This window comes from Patella vulgata, chromosome 6 (assembly GCF_932274485.2).
Source record: "Patella vulgata chromosome 6, xgPatVulg1.2, whole genome shotgun sequence".
Lineage (NCBI taxonomy): Eukaryota > Metazoa > Mollusca > Gastropoda > Patellidae > Patella > Patella vulgata.
In genome coordinates this window covers 2,680,900-2,701,818 of record NC_065884.2, presented here as the reverse complement: position 1 = coordinate 2,701,818, position 20,919 = coordinate 2,680,900, and the positions used below count along the sequence as shown (strand labels likewise).

General features: G+C 36.6%; 1 long non-coding RNA gene across 6 annotated transcripts; it reads right to left on the bottom strand.

Moving 5' to 3' along the window:
- Window positions 1-12,304: 12,304 nt before the first annotated feature.
- On the bottom strand, window positions 12,305-20,431 carry LOC126823533 (uncharacterized). 6 transcript variants are annotated; one of them, XR_007681202.2, is made up of 4 exons: window positions 18,933-20,431; window positions 17,888-18,009; window positions 15,979-16,129; window positions 12,305-13,873 (listed from the first exon to the last, which is right to left on the bottom strand). It is a non-coding gene; the product is annotated as an uncharacterized LOC126823533 (long non-coding RNA). The 6 variants fall into 6 exon arrangements; XR_008788620.1 differs by having other exon boundaries at window positions 17,930-18,009; XR_007681200.2 differs by lacking the exon at window positions 17,888-18,009 and having other exon boundaries at window positions 12,306-13,873; window positions 18,933-19,689.
- Between the last annotated feature and the right edge of the window lie 488 nt (window positions 20,432-20,919).

The window sequence follows — 20,919 nt, the reverse complement described above, 5'->3', positions numbered from 1 at the left end:
ATAAATATTTAGGGAAATGAGTCAGTTTATGTGATGCCTGTTTTCTAGTCGGCTTGTTCCAATTGTCATTAAAATGATTCATTAGCATATGCCGTAGGCTTGTACGTTACTCTTCGTTTTTTAAGTGCCGCAAAGGGAGACAATCTGTAATGGACTACGTTACCCCTAATCTCACAAGAATTGACGACATGATGTATTTAAATTAGCAATTCAACGTAGTCAAACAGCGAAACACTTTTATCACCAGACGTGGTATCCAAATATCGTATCTGGCATATTATACCAAATGCACTTTTTTTGCATCGTCAGAATCGATATGTTCTTGCTAATCTCTGCACCCAGTTTGCTTATTTCGTAACCATTAGTACGTTAAGCCCCATTTTATTTTATTTCTGAAATGTAACGAAATATTCATTGATCTGTATTTAATTCGATATGGCGACAGTCCTAAGCTAGTTGAGAATTACGTCCCCTTAAACAAGCTCTCGATTTGATCCCGAAGTAGTAGGAAATGAAATGGTGTTTAACGTCCTACTGTTCTGCTCCGACTGGGCTAATGAAGACGGACATACGCCATTACAACCTTGCCCTCACATATTCTATGCTAGAGAGTTGAGGGTGGGGTGTTCGGGGTGTGTGTATGTGGGGGGGGGGGGGATTCTATTGTATTCTACAGAAGTTTGGGGGCCTGTAGGAAATAACAGCTCCAAATATTCTACAGTTCCTGTAGTGCAAATCCTATAATTTTATTCTATTCAATATTCTAGAGATTTTTTATGCTGTTTTCTGTAGTAAATTCTACAATCAAGTTTTGTAGACAGACTGCACAGTTCTCCCACTGTCTTCAGTTTCTTGTTAATACTAACTTCTATGAAGATGTTATACATGTACATTGAATTTAAAAATTTAAAAATCAGCCAATGACCCAACAGAGAACAATTCTCCCTTGGATTAACTTTAAAGGAGCTAAATCACTAATATTTGGGATCTGGAAATTGACACAAATAGGTCGCAACGCATATAATAATGTAATATGAATGTATATAAACTGATTTACATTCAATCGTTTCTGTTTTTACTGTAATTTCTAATCAGTTATGTTCGGTGAAGGGGGGTTGGATGGCTGAATCACCCGATCCGCCTATTATTAGCCTGCTAATAGTAGAAAGTTGTTAGTCATTTTTAGATGCTCGTAGCAGCGCTAAGGGTGCCTCTGCGCCTCTGGGGGTAAATTGTTAGCCGCTACAGTAACAACTAACAAGGGCAGCCTTTGTTATCTACTATTAGCAACCAACAAAGGCTGTAATAGTTAGTAGACCTATCCGCTATTAGCTTATTTATAAATCATTATTTTCTCGATCTCCGATAAATGGGAATAAAAGATAGAATTTGTATAGACTGCCTTCTTATGACGACCCGAACAATCTTCCAAGTTAGAACAAATCTTTCAAAAAACTTTGGCCTAAAATATATAGCCTACCGCCCGTCGATCCTCGCCACTGTATGTTACCGGGGGATCGAACCCGTAGCGTTGAACCTGGGTGTAGATTAGTCTATAGCGTAAAAGACTATGGAGTGCAGTAATTAATAAATTGTTTTAATAGCATTCGGTAATTGAACTGGAATATACAGGTCACACTAAAAGATTATATGCAACACAAATACCGTACTGCTTATTATTAGGCTGGAGGGGGGTCTGGAGTTTGCTCCCGGTGTGAATCCGTCGTGATTTTTAGGCAAAGTTTACCCTTGTCAGTAGGACAGGGCGGAGTGCCTCAAGGAAAAGCTATATAGTCGTCCAGATGGGACAGAAAGGAGGTCCCGCGTCCACGTAGAGGAATCCTTCAGTTTTGAATCGAAATAAGAGTACGCCGTACCCAGTACCGCCGAAAACCGCCCCCCCCCCTCACCCCAATAGCATACTGCATGCTGCATTGGGTCTATATGATGTTATTGTTAAATCCCATTTCATTTCTCCATGAACGGGAATCTTCGTTCCCTGCATTGGCCAAGAATTTCATCGGGTTTATTCGACATGGTTTCCCCTTAATTGTCAGTGGTGCAAGACGGAAGGCCTGACAAGAACAGTTGTCTAGTCGTTCGTGTATACATTGGCATGCACGTTAAAGATCCCTTGGCAGTTGGAATTCGATATAAGAGTAGGCCTAGGCCATATTTCCACTGCCCGGGCAATATTTTCCTTCATAGCACACTGTATGGCGTATGCCCGTCTTCATTAGCCCAGTCGGGGCCGAACAGTAGGACATTAAACCCCAATCATTTCATTTCATGAACGGAAATCGTCTTCAAGAATCGCATTGTGAGTTACTAGGGTTACGCTGTCTCTCGAACTACTTTCCTGCGCTCTTTTGGACAAGGTCCAAGGTCAACAAGGCGGGAAAGAGCGCCATATTAATACTTAAAACTTAGAAAATCCAAAATACGAGGTACCGGTATCTTACTTTATTTTATAAAAGATCAGACTTAAACAGGGGATAAAACCCATCCAAAGACTGGGCTTTAATAGTTAGAGAGACAGAGAGAGACTCGGACTCGGGACAGAGAGATGCCAGATGCCAGATGGCAGATGGGGATTAAGTCTAACTAAGATTAGCTAAACTAACTTAGTCTCTAAGTCTAATTCAATATCATCCACCAAAGTCTTACTCGTTGAAAACACGAATTATTTGTCAATTCAAATCAACATTGATGTTGTGATCTTACCGGGAAAAGGTAAGCTTCTGATAACCAATATTTAAAATAAAATAAATATTTTACCATTGCATTGGTACACGAATCGTGTACGGTGCCATAGTACGTTTGATTGTCATTTGTAACAAAGGACCGAGGCTAGACATATTCCACAACTGAATACTCATATCAAACGGTGACGCCATGAGAGCATGCGCAATAGACTGAAATAACCAGATACTAGAAATAGCGATTCGGTTGAGACTCATGCCATATTTCGCTGGAGATAACTGATTTGAAATTAGAGTCAAAACGGAAACAATTGAATGTAAATCAGTTTATTTATATACAATCAGATTACATTATTATTTGTTGCGACCCATTTGGGTCAATTTCTAGGTCCCAAACATTAGCGATTTACTTGATTTAGCTCCTTTAAAGTCCACTCGTCTCGACCACTTGACACAAACCATTAAACTAGGCCTAAATCATTTCGGGACTAATAGGCCTATTGTTAAATTCACTTGACAGTCGACCCATGCACGCCGTGTTAGGCTCAAATGACAGATTTTGTGAGATAGTGCTAAACAATATTCCTACTGCCATCAAGATCAAGCACTATTAGTATTTGGCCGTACTAGGTTTGAAGCCTACTTGTACTTGTAGCCTAAACTACTAAACTAGGCCTATGTTAACTATGTAGACCTACTGGTACTAATGCCATTTCTGATGATATGGATTTTGATGATATGAATTTTGAAGATATTAATATGATGATGAAACAAAATGAAATGAAATGCTGAAATGGGGTTTAACATCCTACTTTTCTGCTCTTTCTGGGCTAATGAAGAAGGCATACACTATCGTCTATCAATATGTTATGATGAGGCAAATTTTGGACAGAGTGACACTAATGTAGCCTACGTAAGCTTACTCTTTTTTGGAATTCTGTCTGTAGGGTTCTTTTAGTTCTATGTGCAGGACGCATTTTTCTTTCCATCCAAGCAACTAGGCACTGTTCCATGCAAAATTCAACCAGAAACATTATAGCCTGTTTTTGTGGTTTAACAAATTCCAATGGCAAAGCATATACTGATCTATAAAAGCATTTATAATGCGACTCTAGGCTGGGCCTTTCTATTCATGCTAATTAGCGAACTGAACAGCAAGTCATATGTATGTGTGCAGAATATGCAGGGGGGGCGTACTTATTCTTTTTAGAACACCTGATAGCACTTTTTGTTCACATTACCTGGTACCGTACGGTAATATATAATTAATGTTTTTCTTTCGTATTGTCAAAGAATAATCTGAATCGACCTATAGAATTAAAAGTGTACTCATAATAAAGTTTCAGTCGATAACTAAACAGTCCTTTGCTTGCTTCGGGTGTTAAGAAACATTATTAAAATTTCATTTCATTTTACAGAGGATGTAGGCCTAGCTCAGAGTTCAGAATAGATCACACTTCCTCTCAACAATAACTGATAAATGAGTATATCAATCCAAATGGTTATGCCTATTGTAGCTATTGAACATTGTACTGTATCCCTGACCTCCCCTGCACGCGCTGTATCATAAAGTCTGTCATTGAGTCGAGTCAGTCGACAGGCGTGGTTTCGAATCCCCGGTTGTACGTGACAAGGAGTAGGGTTGCCTGTCCAACCTCGTGGGTTTTCTCCGGGTCCTCCGTTTTCCTCCCACTGCTAAAGACCCCTAAGCGCATGCGAATTATTGAAATAAAATTAAACCATTTGTTAGTCCCGAAATGACCTAGTTTGTGTCGAGTGGACGTTAAACCCCATTTCTCTCTCCCCTGACCTCCCGAATATGATGTAAATAAACCAATGCCAGTGGATGGTGTATCAGAATTCATGAATGGACAGATAGACTACTTTTTTTTATACGCCAAAACTGAAATGTGGGCATATTATTGTCTGGCCGTCTGTACATCCACAAGTCTATTAAAGTTAATATCCGATTGATAAACAGTTTTTAAGGTCATGAGACAAAGAAGCCTATAAATTTTCAGTGAAAGTTATGGTCCTTATTATCGTATTGACATTGAATTTATAGTGTTTAAGGTCATGATACATGATATAGGACTTTAAACCCCATTTCATTTCATTGCAGGTCATGAGACGAAGAAGTCTTAATTTTCAACGATTTCTGATAATTACTGCCAGAGTTACGGTCCTTGATCACATAATCAAAAATGAAATGAATTGGGGTTTAACGTTCTATTGTTTTTCTCCTATACTGGGCTAATGTACAAGGGCATAGGCCATACAGTGTGCTTTGAGGGAAATTTTGCCCGGGCAGCGGCACTATGGCCTACTCTTATATCGAATTCCAACTGCCAAGGAATCTTTTACGTGCAAGCCAATGTATAAACAGGACCTCGGTTTTTCATCTCATCTGAATGACTAGACAGTTGTCCTTGTCAGGCCTCCCCCTTCGTCCTGCACCACTGACAAGATGAAACCACGTCAGAATAAAGCCCATAATCAACCTTGTGATTATGAACAGATTGAAACGGAATTGCCATTTAATAATCTAATTTAAAAATGGATGTACAAGACTTTGTGTATATCGTAACAAACAGTAGCAATGAAAATAGAGACTACACTGAATGCAGTAATTTTACTGAAATTTTCAAATTATTCCTTGTTCAAAATCTTTAATTGTTTTTTTTCTTCAATATGCTTACGGATTACAGTTTTTTTTGTGTTTACAACATTACTATAATCCTTTCATCCTACATCAGGACTACAGATATTTCTTGTGTTTTTTAAAATCGTGTAGTTCTTTACTAATAGTACATGTTTAATGTATGCTTGACAGGTCAGATTTTATTTGTTCCCATCTGCTGTAAGATGGCACCAGTAATGGTTACTCCACCCAAAATTTAGTTACATGTCTGTTTTGTCTGGTCCATAACACTATCATTGGGCATGATGGATTCTTCATATCGTAATACTCCTGTAATGTATTTATTTTAGATTTGTCAAAAGATGAGGTAAAAAAATTATCAATGGAGGAAAGCAATGCTTCAGGTTCGCACCTTCATCAGTCTCAATATTGAAAATTCTGTATGTTGCAAAGAATTAATCACTTAAACATACGTTATTCAAGAGCTCAATCTGCCTATTGCAGGTTTTTCTTTAGACCTGAAATGTTATATTATATAAACTATTAATTAGACATTTATTTACATGACAAGCATAAAATCAACTCTTGATACCATCGGATATCTCTGATATTAACTAGATTAGAACGGTTCAGCCATATTTTGATTTAATTTAGAAATGAAGGAGCGAGACTTAGCTTCGAACAACCAGTACGGTACGGTGGTTGCAATTATTGTACATGTCTTGTCAAACCTTCAAAGGCTAATATCTTTGCTTGCAATAGAGTAATTTGAACGAAATTTTCAATATATTCATTTTGCATTATCTATTTTCAAACTATTATAATAAGAACGGCCTGCTCTTTATCTATATCTTGCATAATGACAATAATGTATCTTTAATCTTTTCAATACACGTGGCCCCAGTAATTGGGTCATCACACAGTTCACAGCCTAGGTAACAATTTTCTGTGGGATCCAGTAACTGGGCCTATTCCAAGCCATGAATTAACTAGAATGCTTACAACCACATTCAATTAAACAAAGTAGGACCAAAAGTGAATAGGCCTAGCTGTAGTAGAATGACGATCACAAAGCTAGTCACCACAGTGACAAGTAAGGAATAGATTAAATGGGTATCAGTATCGCTGAGCAATTCACTGAGCAAAATAATACTTTTAAAATTATGTGTCTTAAAGATACATTATGGGAGATTTTAATAGAGAGTTGGCCATTCTTGCAGTAAAAGTCCAAAAATAGATGATGAAAGAGGACTATATTGAAAATTTCAGTCAAATTACTTTATTCTGAACAAAGTTATCACCATTGTAATTTTTGACTAGAAATAGGCGTCAACTCTCTCTTCGCCATCTCAGAGAATGGCCGATCGTTTGATTGACAGGCGTTAACTCCACCGACACAAGTTAATAAGGTAACAAAAAACAAGGCTCTGCCGAGTTTTTTTTACTTTATCAACGAGTGTTGATATTTTTTGATATAAAAAAAGACGAGTAGATGATTTAATGTATCACCCAATCCCTTCTTACATCCACAAATAGATAAATATAATTCTTTGCTGTAGATTTCACTTTTACTGAACATTACGGCGTAGTGATACATCATTTTTGACAGCAATTCAACCATTGCAAAGTCTTTTATATTGACCCAGTGTTTCCATCAAGGTCTATTGAATAACAATAGTTCATTTTTAATAAAAAATAAAATAATGAAAATAAAAAAAGTAGTTCCTTTTCAACTGACCAATCAAATTCATGTAAAGCGATATCTCCTTAGGAGATATCGCAGTAGATTATGAAATATATCACACAAGCGATATCTACTGTAGAATGTATTTGGATGATAAAATTTATTAAGTGTTAAGAAATGTTTGTTTATCAGCTTATTACAAACTTTTATCAATATTACTGTAAATAATTTTATGTTTATTTTCTTAACTATAGTGTGAATAATATGTTCATTTTATCAACTATAGTGTATCAAGTGTATTGTTAAATTTTGTTGATCACAATATTGACTGTATTGATAAAGGGTTATAAACATATTGAGTGCATTGATACATAGTTTATTCAGTGTTATGAAGTGTTTATCAGCTTATTGACTGTATGTATAATTTTTTCATTTAATCAACTATAGTGTACATGGCGTATTGCTCATTAGTTAAAATAACTTATTGTTCATATGAACTATAGTGTGAATAATTTATTTCTCATTTTATTGATTATACTGTGAATAATGATTTGCTCATTTTATCAACTAAAGTGAAAATAATTTATTTTGCTCATTTTAACAACTGTAGTGAAATTAATATATTGTTTATTTTATCAACTATAGTGTGATTGATTTATTGGCGATTTTATTTTGTTAACTATATTGTAGATAGTTTATTGTCATTTTATCAATTATGGTGTGAATAATTTGTTCATTTTATCAGCTATAATTTATTGATTGATTAATAAAAGGATGTCGATATTATATTTCTTGTTGTAATTCTTCATAAATTGAGAAAACTTGCTATTTTGAAGGAAAATAGATATGAAAAATTCACATAAATTAAAATAATTGTAGCAGACAATTAATATTCAATGGCAATTTGATAAATGTCAGCACGATTTCAAAATCAGAGAGGCACTTTAATTAAATCATTCTAGAAAACGACTTACTAAATGGATCAAAGCATGACACATGACACATTGGTCAGAATAACACTGGCCACCTCAACGGCATATTCTTGTCCTGCCATCCGCAGTTGATAGCAATACCTACTCTTATCTGTTAAAAAAAATCGTTCTCCACTGTCTGTCTCACCAGTTCTGGTGTTGTTGGGTAAACTGTAGACGTTCACGTCGATGGCGTTGGATGGGGATCGGTCCACGGTAAGGTCTACGGCAATGGATGTTCTCTCTGTTAAGACGTCGGCGCACTGTATCGGTACTAATGGGTCTTCCGTGTGTTCCCACTGTCTGACGTGCTGTCTCAGACGCCTGTGTGAAGGGATTCTACAATTGCTGTCGCAGAACATGGCAGTCTTTAGGCCTTGTAACCCGTGGTCTACCAGTTCGGGGGGCGATCATCCGTGGTGTTGGTGACTCGAAAGCGTTGCTGAAGCCTGTAGATGGTCCGAACATTGACCTGTAAGTGATTGGCAACGGCTTGGGCAGTGTGGCGAGCGTCGAGTCTTCCAAGCGCCTGGTCCCTCTGAGCTGTCGTGAGTCGTGGCATGCTGCTGACGTTGTAGTGTGAATGATTCAACCAGGTATGGGGTGCATTTTATAGGACTGGTCCCGGTGAACAGCACGTGCAGCATGAGTTACTTGAAAATCATGGAGAACACATTACCATCTCAGAAGTCAGGTTGCGTTTTTGAGAATATTTCCTGGGTTCAATTCCGTGTTTGAGAAGGAGCCTTATTGCTCAGGTAAGGTTGGAGATGTGGTCACAAATAATAAAAACATTTGACATATTTTATGCAATGCGTCTATTCAGATTAACATACCAACCCGACGTTTCGTTTGCTGCTTAGTATATGTCATGTACAGATTGATCGATATGGAAAATTTACACAAATTAAAATAATTGTAACAGACATTAATATTTAATGGAAAAGCCATTGTTAAACCATTATTAAAGAAATCCAACAGGATTCTATAACTCTCGAAATATTGGTGCTGTATTAGACTCGAACCAATCGTTGAACGATCACATACAAAGTATTTGCTCCACCACCTTCTATCATATACATCGAATTTGAAAGATCCAACGCTATCCCATTTATGTAAATAAAGGAGAACTCATTCACGCATACATCTCAACTAAACTAGGTTACCAAAATGGTTTACTATACGGCTTACCAGACTATCAGATTAACAAACTACGTCATGTTCAAAATTCAGCAGCTCGGTGCCTCACTAAAACTAGAAATAGCAACACATCTCCACGGTATTGCAATCTCTACATTGGTTCCCAATTCAGCAAAGAATTAAGTTCAATTTACTCCTCTTTATCTGCAAAGCGTTAAACGGCCAAGCTCCATCTCATATAAAAAGTCTTGTAGAACCCTATACCACCAGCAGAAATCTTCGTTCTCAGAAAAAACATATTCTAAAATCTCCAGCTATTAACTTACAACTTGGAAAACGTACCCTTTCTTATACTAGCCCTTTTCTTTGGAATGACTACCACAGTCAATGAAACAATTACCCTCTGTGGGCCATTTTAAATCTCAACTCAAAACATTCTTGTTTCAAAACCCTGATCTGTAAATAATCAGTGAATATAACCAACAGCGCCTTAGAAACTGTTTTTGTTCTGTATTAACGCGCTTTACAAATAAACGATATCATTATTATTATTATCAGGATTACTATGGCCGACATTAATATAGTAATATGTCAAGTACAGATGGATCGGTATGGAAAATTCACACAAATTAAAGTAATTGTGGCAGGCACACGTCCTATGTGTAGTACATATATTTGCGCCCATGATTTGGGTTTTTTGGGGAATAACAGATCGATCGGTATGGAAAACTTACACCAAACAAGATAACTGTAGCAGCCAGTTAATATATTATGGCAATTATATTATCCCCACACACCTTACGCGTTTAACATGGCAATTTTGTAATCGGCACACACCCTAAATGCGTATTACATGCATTTGTGCACGGTATTTTAGGGTTACGACGGCCGACTCTCGAATTGTGTAAGTATAGATATACCATTTTGTGAAATTCACACACATTCACGCCAAAGAACATGATAAATCCGTCATATAATTATGCATTTATACGTTTGTGGGTGAGGAGACGTAATCCTCCCAACGAGCCACGGTGTAAGACGCTGGTTCATTAATCAGGGTATCCGATCTAGGTGCTGGCCGAGGAAGTTTCTTGGGATTTCCAATCGCGGTTTCCACTTGTCAGTGATGCAGACAGTGTCTAGCCTTACACGTTGGTAATCAAGTAAAAGAACCCTTGATTGACAGTTGAGTTGTTGAAAAAGAGTAGGCCGTGTGATTTGATATCCGGATAAAATTTCCCACATAGCACAATGCATGTCGTATGCTCGTCTTCAGTATCACCTGCAGTTGGTGCAGAAAAGTAGGACGTAAAACCGCATTTCATTTTGTAATCCTCCCAACGCATATTCCGTAACTTTTTTGTGCGATCGATGTTACCGGTAGTTATGTGTATCTCAGTCAGTCAATATGGAGAACCCGACGAAAACCCACTAGGCTACTGGTTGGGTAGAGATGGTTCCACTACTGATGTCTTCCGCCTTACTCCAGCCACAGTAGTAGCTCGTCCTGCGGAGTTCCTTTGCGTAAGTTTTTTAGTCAAATGACTACAAAAAGGTTACTGACCTACAGCTCCCTTAATTTATACATAAACTGGCCCAAAACTGTACTGTACATAGCTTAACATATAATAAACCAATTCCCATTGAAATAAAGGTGAAGCCTTACCGCATAATTATATGATATGAAACCAAACTGCTACGAGTAATTTTTCGCCTACCGAACTTATTTCATCTGGCCGGTGTCATGGCGGCTTTCGAATTATAAGAAACACCGCTTTGAAAATGTAAATCGCATTACCACAAAGTAACTACTTTAGTGGTCCAGTCTTCACTATTGTGATAGAATTACTATATCAATTGTAGCGTTAAACTGTGTGTTTAACTATACATTTAATTGTAGCTAATTGCCTCATGCTGATTGCAAACTTGTCTCAAGTTTATCAAAAGATAGGTTGACTGGCAACTAAACATGCGCCCACAGCACCTTTGTCTTCGGAGAAGTCCGTATGGGTCATATTTGTTGTTTTGCAGGTGGAAACATCAAAATGACACAAAAGCTGATCAAAAGAAACAACCTATTAATAAGTAATAAAGTAATTAGCCTGTAGAGAGTCCACAATATGTTTCAATGTCAGTGAGGGCTATAACTCTGCCAGTAATTATTGGTAGTCACTGAAAATCAATGGTTTTTTTTCGTCTGATGGCCATAACACTTACATCTTGTATAAGAGAGAGAGAGAGAGAAATGGGGTTAAACGTCCACTCGACACAAACTAGGTCATTTCGGGACTAACATGGTTTAATTTTATTTCAATAATTCACTTGCGCATAGGGGTCTTTAGCAGTGGGGGGAAATCGGAGGACCCGAAGAAAACCAACAAGGTTGGACAGGCGACTCTACTCCTTGTCACGTACGACCGGGGATTCGAAACCACCCCAGTTGACTCAATGACAGGCTTTCTGATACAGCGGGCACATGCTAACCATTCGGCCATCCAACCCCCCTCTTGTATAAGTCAATTGGATTATAACTTTAGCCTTTAGAGCGTCTTTATGACCTCAAGAGGGTCCACAAGCTAAAAACGTGTTTTTTGTACAATCAGGGGACATAATTCAGGAAGCTATGGTTCGATATATGTGAATATCTACTGGAACAGAGATCCTTTGGATATAAACATATTATTTAAGTTTCATCAATATCGGATAAAAACTGTGACCTCTTTAAAACATTACATACTTTTCCACTATTATCGCACAAGGAGCGTCCATTTTCACGAAATTCGAATTCAACCATCATTAGGGTGTAACCATGATATATTTGAATAGTTTCGAAAGAAACCGAGATGTTTGGGTTGTAAACATACGTTTTAAGTTTCATCAAAATCGGATAAGACTTGTGACCTCTGGAGTGTCCACAAGCTAAAAACGTGATTTTTTGTACAATCAGGGGCCATAATCCATAAAGTTACAGTCCGATACATGTCAATATCGAAAGAAACAGACATCTTTGGACAATAAACCTATATTAAAATTGTGACCTGTAGCGTGTCCACCCAAAAACAAATCGTGGACGGACAGACAGACAGGGACGACAACAATATACGTCCACATCAAAATGTGGGCGTAAAAAACTGATCTAATTATTTCACAAAGTTTAATCAATAATGATTACGTTACATATGCATGAATTAAAACCAAATCACAGTCTAGATATTTCAAAATTAATAAACAATTATCACAATTTTCCATAATATATACAATATTTCAAAATATAAAACAAAATGTTACATGTATTTACATTCAAAATTTGTAATGAAATAATAAGATCCAATGAAAAAAGTTCTTTATTGTTACATTATCATCAACTCAACTGTCTGTGAAGAAACGATGTAATAACATAACATAACAAAACATATTACATTTGATATAGTGCACATTACTGCCATGCATTCAATGGCGCTTCACAAAGTCTTACACAAACGTTAAAGAAATGCTTTACAAAAAAAATATGTTTTGAGTTTCTTTTTAAAATCCGTTACAGTTTGACATTGTTTCACACTTTCTGGAAGGGTATTCCAGAGCTGCGGTCCTAGCACACTGAACGATCTGTCTGCAAATGTTTTACTTTTTGTCTTGGGTATAAATGTTTTTTGATGACGATCTCATATTGCATGATGAAGTTTGGGACTGCAATAATTCAGAAAGGTAGACAGGGGCAAGGTTGTGGAGACACTTATACACCAGTACCAGTAGCTTGAATTGGCATCGGACTTCAACTGGCAATATATGAAGTTCTTTCAGAGCACCAGTCGAGCTATGGCCGTAATTAACACCAAGAATTAGCTTTGCAGTAAAATTTTGAATTCGTTGGAGAGGTTGAAGAGTAGTTGCTGGCAAACCACAGAGCAGACTATTTCTGTAATCCATATGGGAGAAAACTAAAGAACTGGCAATTTGAAGAGATGATTCTCGCGAAAGAAACAGACTCAATTTCCGCAAGTTGAACATTGCCGAAGCAGCACAACAAGTCTTCTGGGCAAAATGACTCTTTAAGTTTAAGTTTTCGTCCAAATGCATCCCCAGGAATTTAACACGGGATGAAGACCCAACTACAGAATCCCCAACTCTTAATTCGTGGATGGTAGACTTGTGGAGCTAACGGCTACCACCGAAGATAATAACCTCAGTTTTTTCGTCGTTCATCTTTAGTCGATTATGCAGCATCCAGATTTTAACGTCGTCTAAGGACTCTGATACGCGGGAAGCAATATGAGATTTTGCATCAAGATCTCCGGCTTTAAAACTGTCATACAAGCTGTGGTCATCGGCGTAGCCAACTAATGTTTGATTGTGTCTGATGCAGGATGCTAGTGTACTGGTATAGCAGATAAAGTAGATCGGACCATTGATGCTACCTTGTGGAACTGAAAAATTTACATGTTTTACATCGGAGAAATCATTCTTAACTTTTACACGAAAACTCCTGTTTTGTAGATATGACGCCATCCACTCTTTTGCAATTTCTGCAACACCAAAATGATTCGACATTATCGTAAGCAAAAGCTTGTGGTGCACGGTAATCAAAGGTTTCTATTTCTAGAATTCAATTTTTAATAAGCTCAATCTTGAAATGCATTTACTAAGCTCCATCTAGAAAGCATTTTACCAATCTAGATCTTGAAATTTCTCCTGTACCATTTTTCTTCTGGTATTCTTCTCTAGATTTCATTATTCCCTACAATGATATATTTGATCAGATAATTTATGTTACATACAGTACACAACCCATCACATTATATGATCAGCATGAATTATAATACCAATATAGATCACCTGAAAATCAACCAGGATGGTCTTCTCCAGGGCTCCAATATTAATATAAATGCCATTAAATCTAAAAATGACAACACAGGTGAAGTGAATACAGAGGACATGACCGTTCATGCAGCCGGAAATACTCCTGTAACAAGGTACTGCTTAAACTTTGCAGTACTTATCCATTTTTACAATCTAGTAATACATTTCAGGCCTTGATTTCAGTTTATTGGATTAATATATTAGGAGTTTCATCGCTCTCACATAATTAGAACTAAAGTTATCGTGTCCCAAAGCATCAACCAATCAAATTGCTTATCTCTGCTTACCCTAAGTAGAAGATTCTCATCTTCTAAACACCTACGGCAAGTGTGAACATTCTAACTCAATTAAAATGATAGGTATTGTGTTCCAAAGTCTCGACCAATCAAATTGCTTATCGCTCTGCTTACCCCGAACATGCTCATTATCGAACTTAGTCAAGGTATTGATGTAATGAAACTATACACCAAGTTTCATCACTCTCACTTAATTAGAACTAAAGTTATCGTGTCCCAAAGCATCAACCAATCAAATTGCTTATCTCTGCTTACCCTAGGCAGAAAGTGCTCATCTTCGAACTCCATTAAGGCATTGACCTAATAAACATCTACAAGAAGTTTGAACATTATAGCTCAATTAGAAGGAGAGTTATTGTGTTCTAAAATCTCTGCCAATCAAATAGCTTATCGCTCTGCTTACCCTGAGCAGAAAATGCTCATTATCGAACATAGTCAAGGTATTGATGTAATGAAATTATACATCAAGCTTCATCACTCAATCAATTTGCTTATCTCTACTTAACCTAAGCAGAAAATGCTCATCTTTGCACTCATCTTTATTAGGTATTGACCTAATAAACACCTACACTGTCACCAAGTTTGAATATTCTACCTCAATTAGAAAGAGAGTTATTGTGTCCCAAAAAGTGTGACGGACAGACAAACTGACGGACAGACAGACAGACAAACGAACCCATTTTAATAGTTCCCTGCTTTCTTCGAAAGGCGGGGGACAATAATTTTTTTTAGAGAGTTCACAATACAAGATTCACAAAATAATACACAGTGAACGTTAACAAAGTGATGGTTGGGTGACTCTTCGAACTAGCCAAACCCTTACAGAAATTCTGACCTGTAGGGTGTTTATGAAGTATATTGTACAGTAACAACCATTAAACATACATTATGCATGAGCTAAATCTGCCTATTGCAAGTCTTTCTTTAGGCCTGAAATGTTTTCTAAATTATTAATTAGACATTAATTAAAAATACATTATGTAAGATTTAGATAAAGAGCTAGCCATTATTGCTATAACAGTTTGAAAATAGATGATGTAAAATGAATAAATTGAAATTTCCTGTAAATTACTCTATTGCGAATGAAGATATGATCCTTTGAAGTTTGACAAGATGTGTGCATTAATTGCAACCACTTTACTTAAGCTAAGCCTTGATACTCCAATTCTAAATTAAATCGAAATACGGCTGAACCGTTCTAATCTATTTAATATCGGAGACATCCCATGGCATCAAGAGTTGATTATGGTCTGGATCAGTTTATTAATATCTTATTAATAATTTAGATAACTTTTCAGGCTAAAGAAAGACCTGCAATAGGCAGATTTAGCTCTTGCATAATGTAAGTTTAACTAATCATCTCTTGATGTCATCTGATTTCTCTGATATTAGCTAGATTAGAACAGTTCAGCCATATTTTGATTAAATCTTAAAAAGGAGGAGCGAGACTTAGCTTTGAACAACCAGTACGGTCGATGCAATTATTGCACGAGTCTTTTCAAAACTTCAAATTCTAATATCTTCGCTGGCAATAAAGCAATTTGAATGAAATTTTCAATATTATTCATTTTACATTATCTTTTTTCGAACTATTATAGCAAGAATGGCTAGCTCTCTATCTAAATCTTACATAATGTATCTGTAAGTTGAAATGAAGGCACATAATTAGAAAGTATAAAGAAATTACTTGAAACATATTCCCCCCTTAAGTTCTTTTTGGGATCATTTCACTTCTGCTGAAGTCTTTAGTTTGATTTTTTCAACTTAAACATCCAACATCAATACATTCTTGTGTCTTTTCTCTGCTTAAGGAGCTTTATTTTTCTCCAAATCAACTTCTAAAAAATATAAATAAAACATAATGTGAAAAATTATTTAGCTACTGCCATGTACATGTACACTAACATAGTTAAAAATACCGCATTGGTTAACCTTCACTTCACTACACAAAAGGCCAATTCAGAATTAGATTGGAGGCCTTGTGCATGTTTAGGCCTATAGTTTACAGAAACTATTCTGAGATGCATCAATGTCCTTGTACGTTGTAAATCGCCACAAACTGGATCTGTCTGTTCTATTTCTGGTCAGTTTAACCCCCAAATTTATTTTTAGCTTGAGAAAATTGTAAAGTAAGTGGGTTTAAAATGTTTATTTCCTTCTGGTAGCCTATTCAGAAGCTTATATTCAAACTAGTTCAAAATTGCAGGGTATTTAAGACCGAATGCTGTTGCACATGTCGTCATTTTGCCAGGAACAGGCTATAGTTTACGGTACTGTGCATGCCCAAAGCAAGCTGGAGCCAGAGATTTTAAGACGGCTACAGGTGGGGTTGTTAAACTGGTTTATTTGGTCCCACCTTTGTGTTCAGACGATATTCAATCCAGTTCAATGTCAACGTCTGAACGCACTATAATATAAAAGGAGAGTCTTTGTGTGCTGGTAAATTTGTACAGATAATCTAACCTTTACTAATAACTTGGTGCAGTAATAATAAGCTTAGCTTTTTCTATGGAAAGAATCTGGGTGGCGATTAATTTGTTTACAAATTAAATTTCCAAAATTAACATAATATTTAACATTACCTCACTTTCCCTTACTAATGACATACACATGTGCTTAGGAATAGTTATTGGGTCCATGGACTGTTTTTCTTTTTTATATGTAAGGTAAACTTATGTACCAGCCACCCTCCTCCCTTCGTTCACTCATTGTTACCAGTCCATGTTTCCCCTTGTCAGTGAAGCAGGATGGAGGGCCTGACAAGGACAGCTGTCTAGTCGTTCGGATGGTACAAAAACCTGAGGTCCCATGTACACATTGACGTGCACGTTAAAGATCACTTGACAGTTGGAATTCAATATAAGAGTAGGCCGTAGCGCCACTGTCCAGGCAAAATCTCCCCTCATAGCACACTGTATGGCATATGCCTGTCTTCATTAGCCCAGTTTGGAGTAGAACAGTAGGACGTTAAACTCCATTTCATTTCATTTCATTTCATTTCTAAAAAGGCACAAACGTAAACTATATGAAATGGATAGATAGACTGATAGCATGGACAAAATTACATGACAATTTATACTAAAGAAATGAAATGGGGTGTTTATTGTCATACTTTCTGCAACTAATCCCACTAGTGTAGAATGTAGAAAACAACAATTGAAGGTTGTTTGGGGAATTAAATTCCAAATGGGATTATTCGAGCTATGGAAGACGGAGATGAAATGAAATTGGGTTTAATGTCCTACTGTTCTTTTCCGCCTGGGTTAATGAAGATGAGTACATGATATGAGTGAAATTTTGCCCGGACAGCTGCACTATGACCTACTCTTACAAGTTATATATCCAATTCCAACTGCCACGGCATCTTTTACGTGCACGCCAATGTGAACATGTGACCTTGTTTTTTGTCCCATCCAAATGACTAGACAGCTGTCCTGGTCAGGCCCCTGTCCTGCACCACTGACATGGGGTAACCACACCAGAGAATAATGAAACCGATATCTGACATGCAGTGTACTAGTACATGTATAAAGAAATTTTGGTTTGCCCGCCTACTCTTATTTCAATTTCAAACTGTAAAAGGTTCTTTTAGTTACCGGTACGTGCATGCCGTGTACAGGGGAACTTGTTTATCGTACCATCTGAATGACTAATTCCTGTCAGAACTGTATCTCGCAGACAAAATTCTTTGACCATTCCTGTCAGTCCAAATGGAAAGCTTCAATAAGAAAATACTGAATTGTTTCAATCGCATTTAGTAATTGAACTGGAATATACAGGTCACAATTCTCTGGAATACAATTACTGCTTATTACTGAGCGATGTTTCGACTGGGCTTCCCTACTCGAAACATCGCTCAGTAATAAGCAGCACTGGTAATTGCAATCCATAGAACTGTACATAAATAATAATAATCAAATTTTTTGCTTTTTTTAAATAGAATTTTGTGATTCAAAACACTTTAAAATGGTGATAGATTATTATCAATATATAGCCTATTATCAAATGTTGTGGAAAATGATTCCTTTTGGCAAACAAAGAAATACAGTGAAAATAGAAGGAAAAGACTCCAAAATAGCCTTAGACAGAGACTGTGGTAATGGCTAAAAGAGTTGTATTTTCATATTGTGGCTTAATAATAATAAGGACGGACAGGAATTGACAGAAGACTTTGTCCGTGAGTGACCGTTACGAAACAAAACAACTGAATGACTACTAGAGCAGGTCACACTGTTAATTCCTTCCAGCTCAGTAAGACTAAAGTGTCTAAAAGTAGACTAAAACTAAAGCCGCAATAATTTAATATGTCATACGTTGCCTATCTTTTTGCTTTCGTCCTGTTTTCACATTCAATCTATTTTGTAAAAATCGAAAAATGATATCTAATTTTGCATCATTGTCTTCTTTTTCAGTAAGGGAATTTCTTCAACACAGGCCCTTATAATAAGAAATAACTAATATAATAGGCCCTAATAACAGTAACAATAAATAACAACGCATTGTTACATGAAATCAGAAAATTTGCCTGGCCTTTTAAGTTCAAAGTTTTGGTTCTATACACATTTGGCTGTGAGAGGAAGTAGATCTAGTAGGCTATGTATAGAAAAATTTAATTATTAATAAACTATATGAAATACTTACCGTTTGGGTCTTTAAACAAATACTGTAGGCCTATGTATAGGTCGCGAAACAAATCAACGTGTTCTTTGACTTCATAAAAGCATAAAAGGTTAGATATAATGATGCCATGGCCGTGGCGACATGCTTAGGGTTTTTTTTTTTTTTTTTTTTTTCAGTCAACCCGATTGATTCAGTTTCAAAACTTTCGGCCTCATTCCTTGAGACGATAAATTTATCTAACGATAAAAACAAATTAATCTCAGAATGTCTGATATTGTATTGACGAGACATTCGACCCATTACACGTTCTCTTCCGTAAATAAGATAATCCTAAACAGTTTTGTTTTTTTTAAATTATATTATTAAATTGGTAACAGAATAATCAGATTCTGAAAGCGAATTATTCGGGTAAACGCGTCGCATAACCAGATCACCGCTCGAAATGGAACCATATCGCAAAATAGTTCCAGTTTTTGACTGGATTAAAGATAATAATTAATTGTGTGACATAATAAATTGACTTAGCTGCATTCGATATAAAATTTTGACAAGAAGAAAGTCCCTGTTACAGCCACGGTTATACCTCCATTAAAAGTCAAATCGGAATCTAGGCCACGACGAATCCCTAGTAACTCACTATTTTCAAAAATGACCGAAATATAAATTTACATTTGTTACAGAATCAGAATATTCCAAATCTTTCTAGAACTTTTGATTTGATGAATTTACATAGCTAACAAATGTTTTCATACTTTAGCATTGAAAAGAGATATTACGAATAACAATTTAACGTTCGATACATTTAAAACGAAAGGACAAATTACGTGGGTTTTTTTTATTTTTATTAAATTAGTAGGCCTACAAATCGTTACTGCTATAGTCAGAAATACGATTGGAATAGATAATAGATAAGATCAGATTTTAATGTACCAAAACATCCATTAAGACGGGAAGAATACTCCTATAGTAAAGGGAGCAAATTATAAAATGGTGGATCAAAAAGCGACTCAGAACTGTTCGAGAGAAGTTTATGCAATGTACAGTGTATATGTTATAATTGTCGAAATTAGAATATAGGGACCTCTGAAAAGAAAGTTCATTAAATAATAATATATATGCATACAGCGCACAGTTTCCTCCTATAAATAGGATAGGGCCTTGATTATCTACACAAAATCTCATCTTTAATCCCTATTTTAGTATTATTCATAAATATTTTGGCCGCAGTAAAATATGAGTAATTTAGTTGTTTATTAAATAAGTCCACATTTCGTCAATAACCAGAAAATGGGAATAAAGTTAGTTTTCCAAGTCTCGATTTATTTATTAGGAAAATAAAAACTATACGGCCCTTGTTAGTTGCTACTATAGTAGATAACAAAGGCTGCCCTTGTTAGTTGTTACTGTAGCGGCTAACAATTTACCCCCAGAGGCGCAGAGGCACCCTTAGCGCTGCTACGAGCATCTAAAAATGACTAACAACTCTCTACTACTAGCAGGCTAATAATAGGCGGATCGGGTGGCTGAATGGTTAGCGTGCGCGCGCTGTATCATAAAGTCTGTCATTGAGTCGACTGGTGTGGTTTCGAATCCCCGGTTGTACGTGACAAGGAGTAGGGTCGCCTGTCCAACCTCGTGGGTTTTCTCCGGGTCCTCCGGTTTCCTCCCACTGCTAAAGACCCCTACGCGCAACCGAATTATTGAAATAAAATTAAACCATATGTTAGTCCCGAAATGACCTAGTGTGTGTCGAGTGGACGTTAAACCCCATTTCTCTCTCTCGCTCTCTATGTTCGGTGAAATACGCCAGAAGTCTCAATTGAAGCTAATCTTTAACGTCTGGTTATTCCAGTCTAAACCGATAATATTTATTGCGCATGCTCTCACATTAAGAATATAGCGTCACTATTTGACATGACTTGTGGAATATGTCTAGCCTCGTTCTTTGAGTCCCTTGTTACAAATGGCACTGAAACGCATTATGGTACACGATCCGTGTACCAAAGAC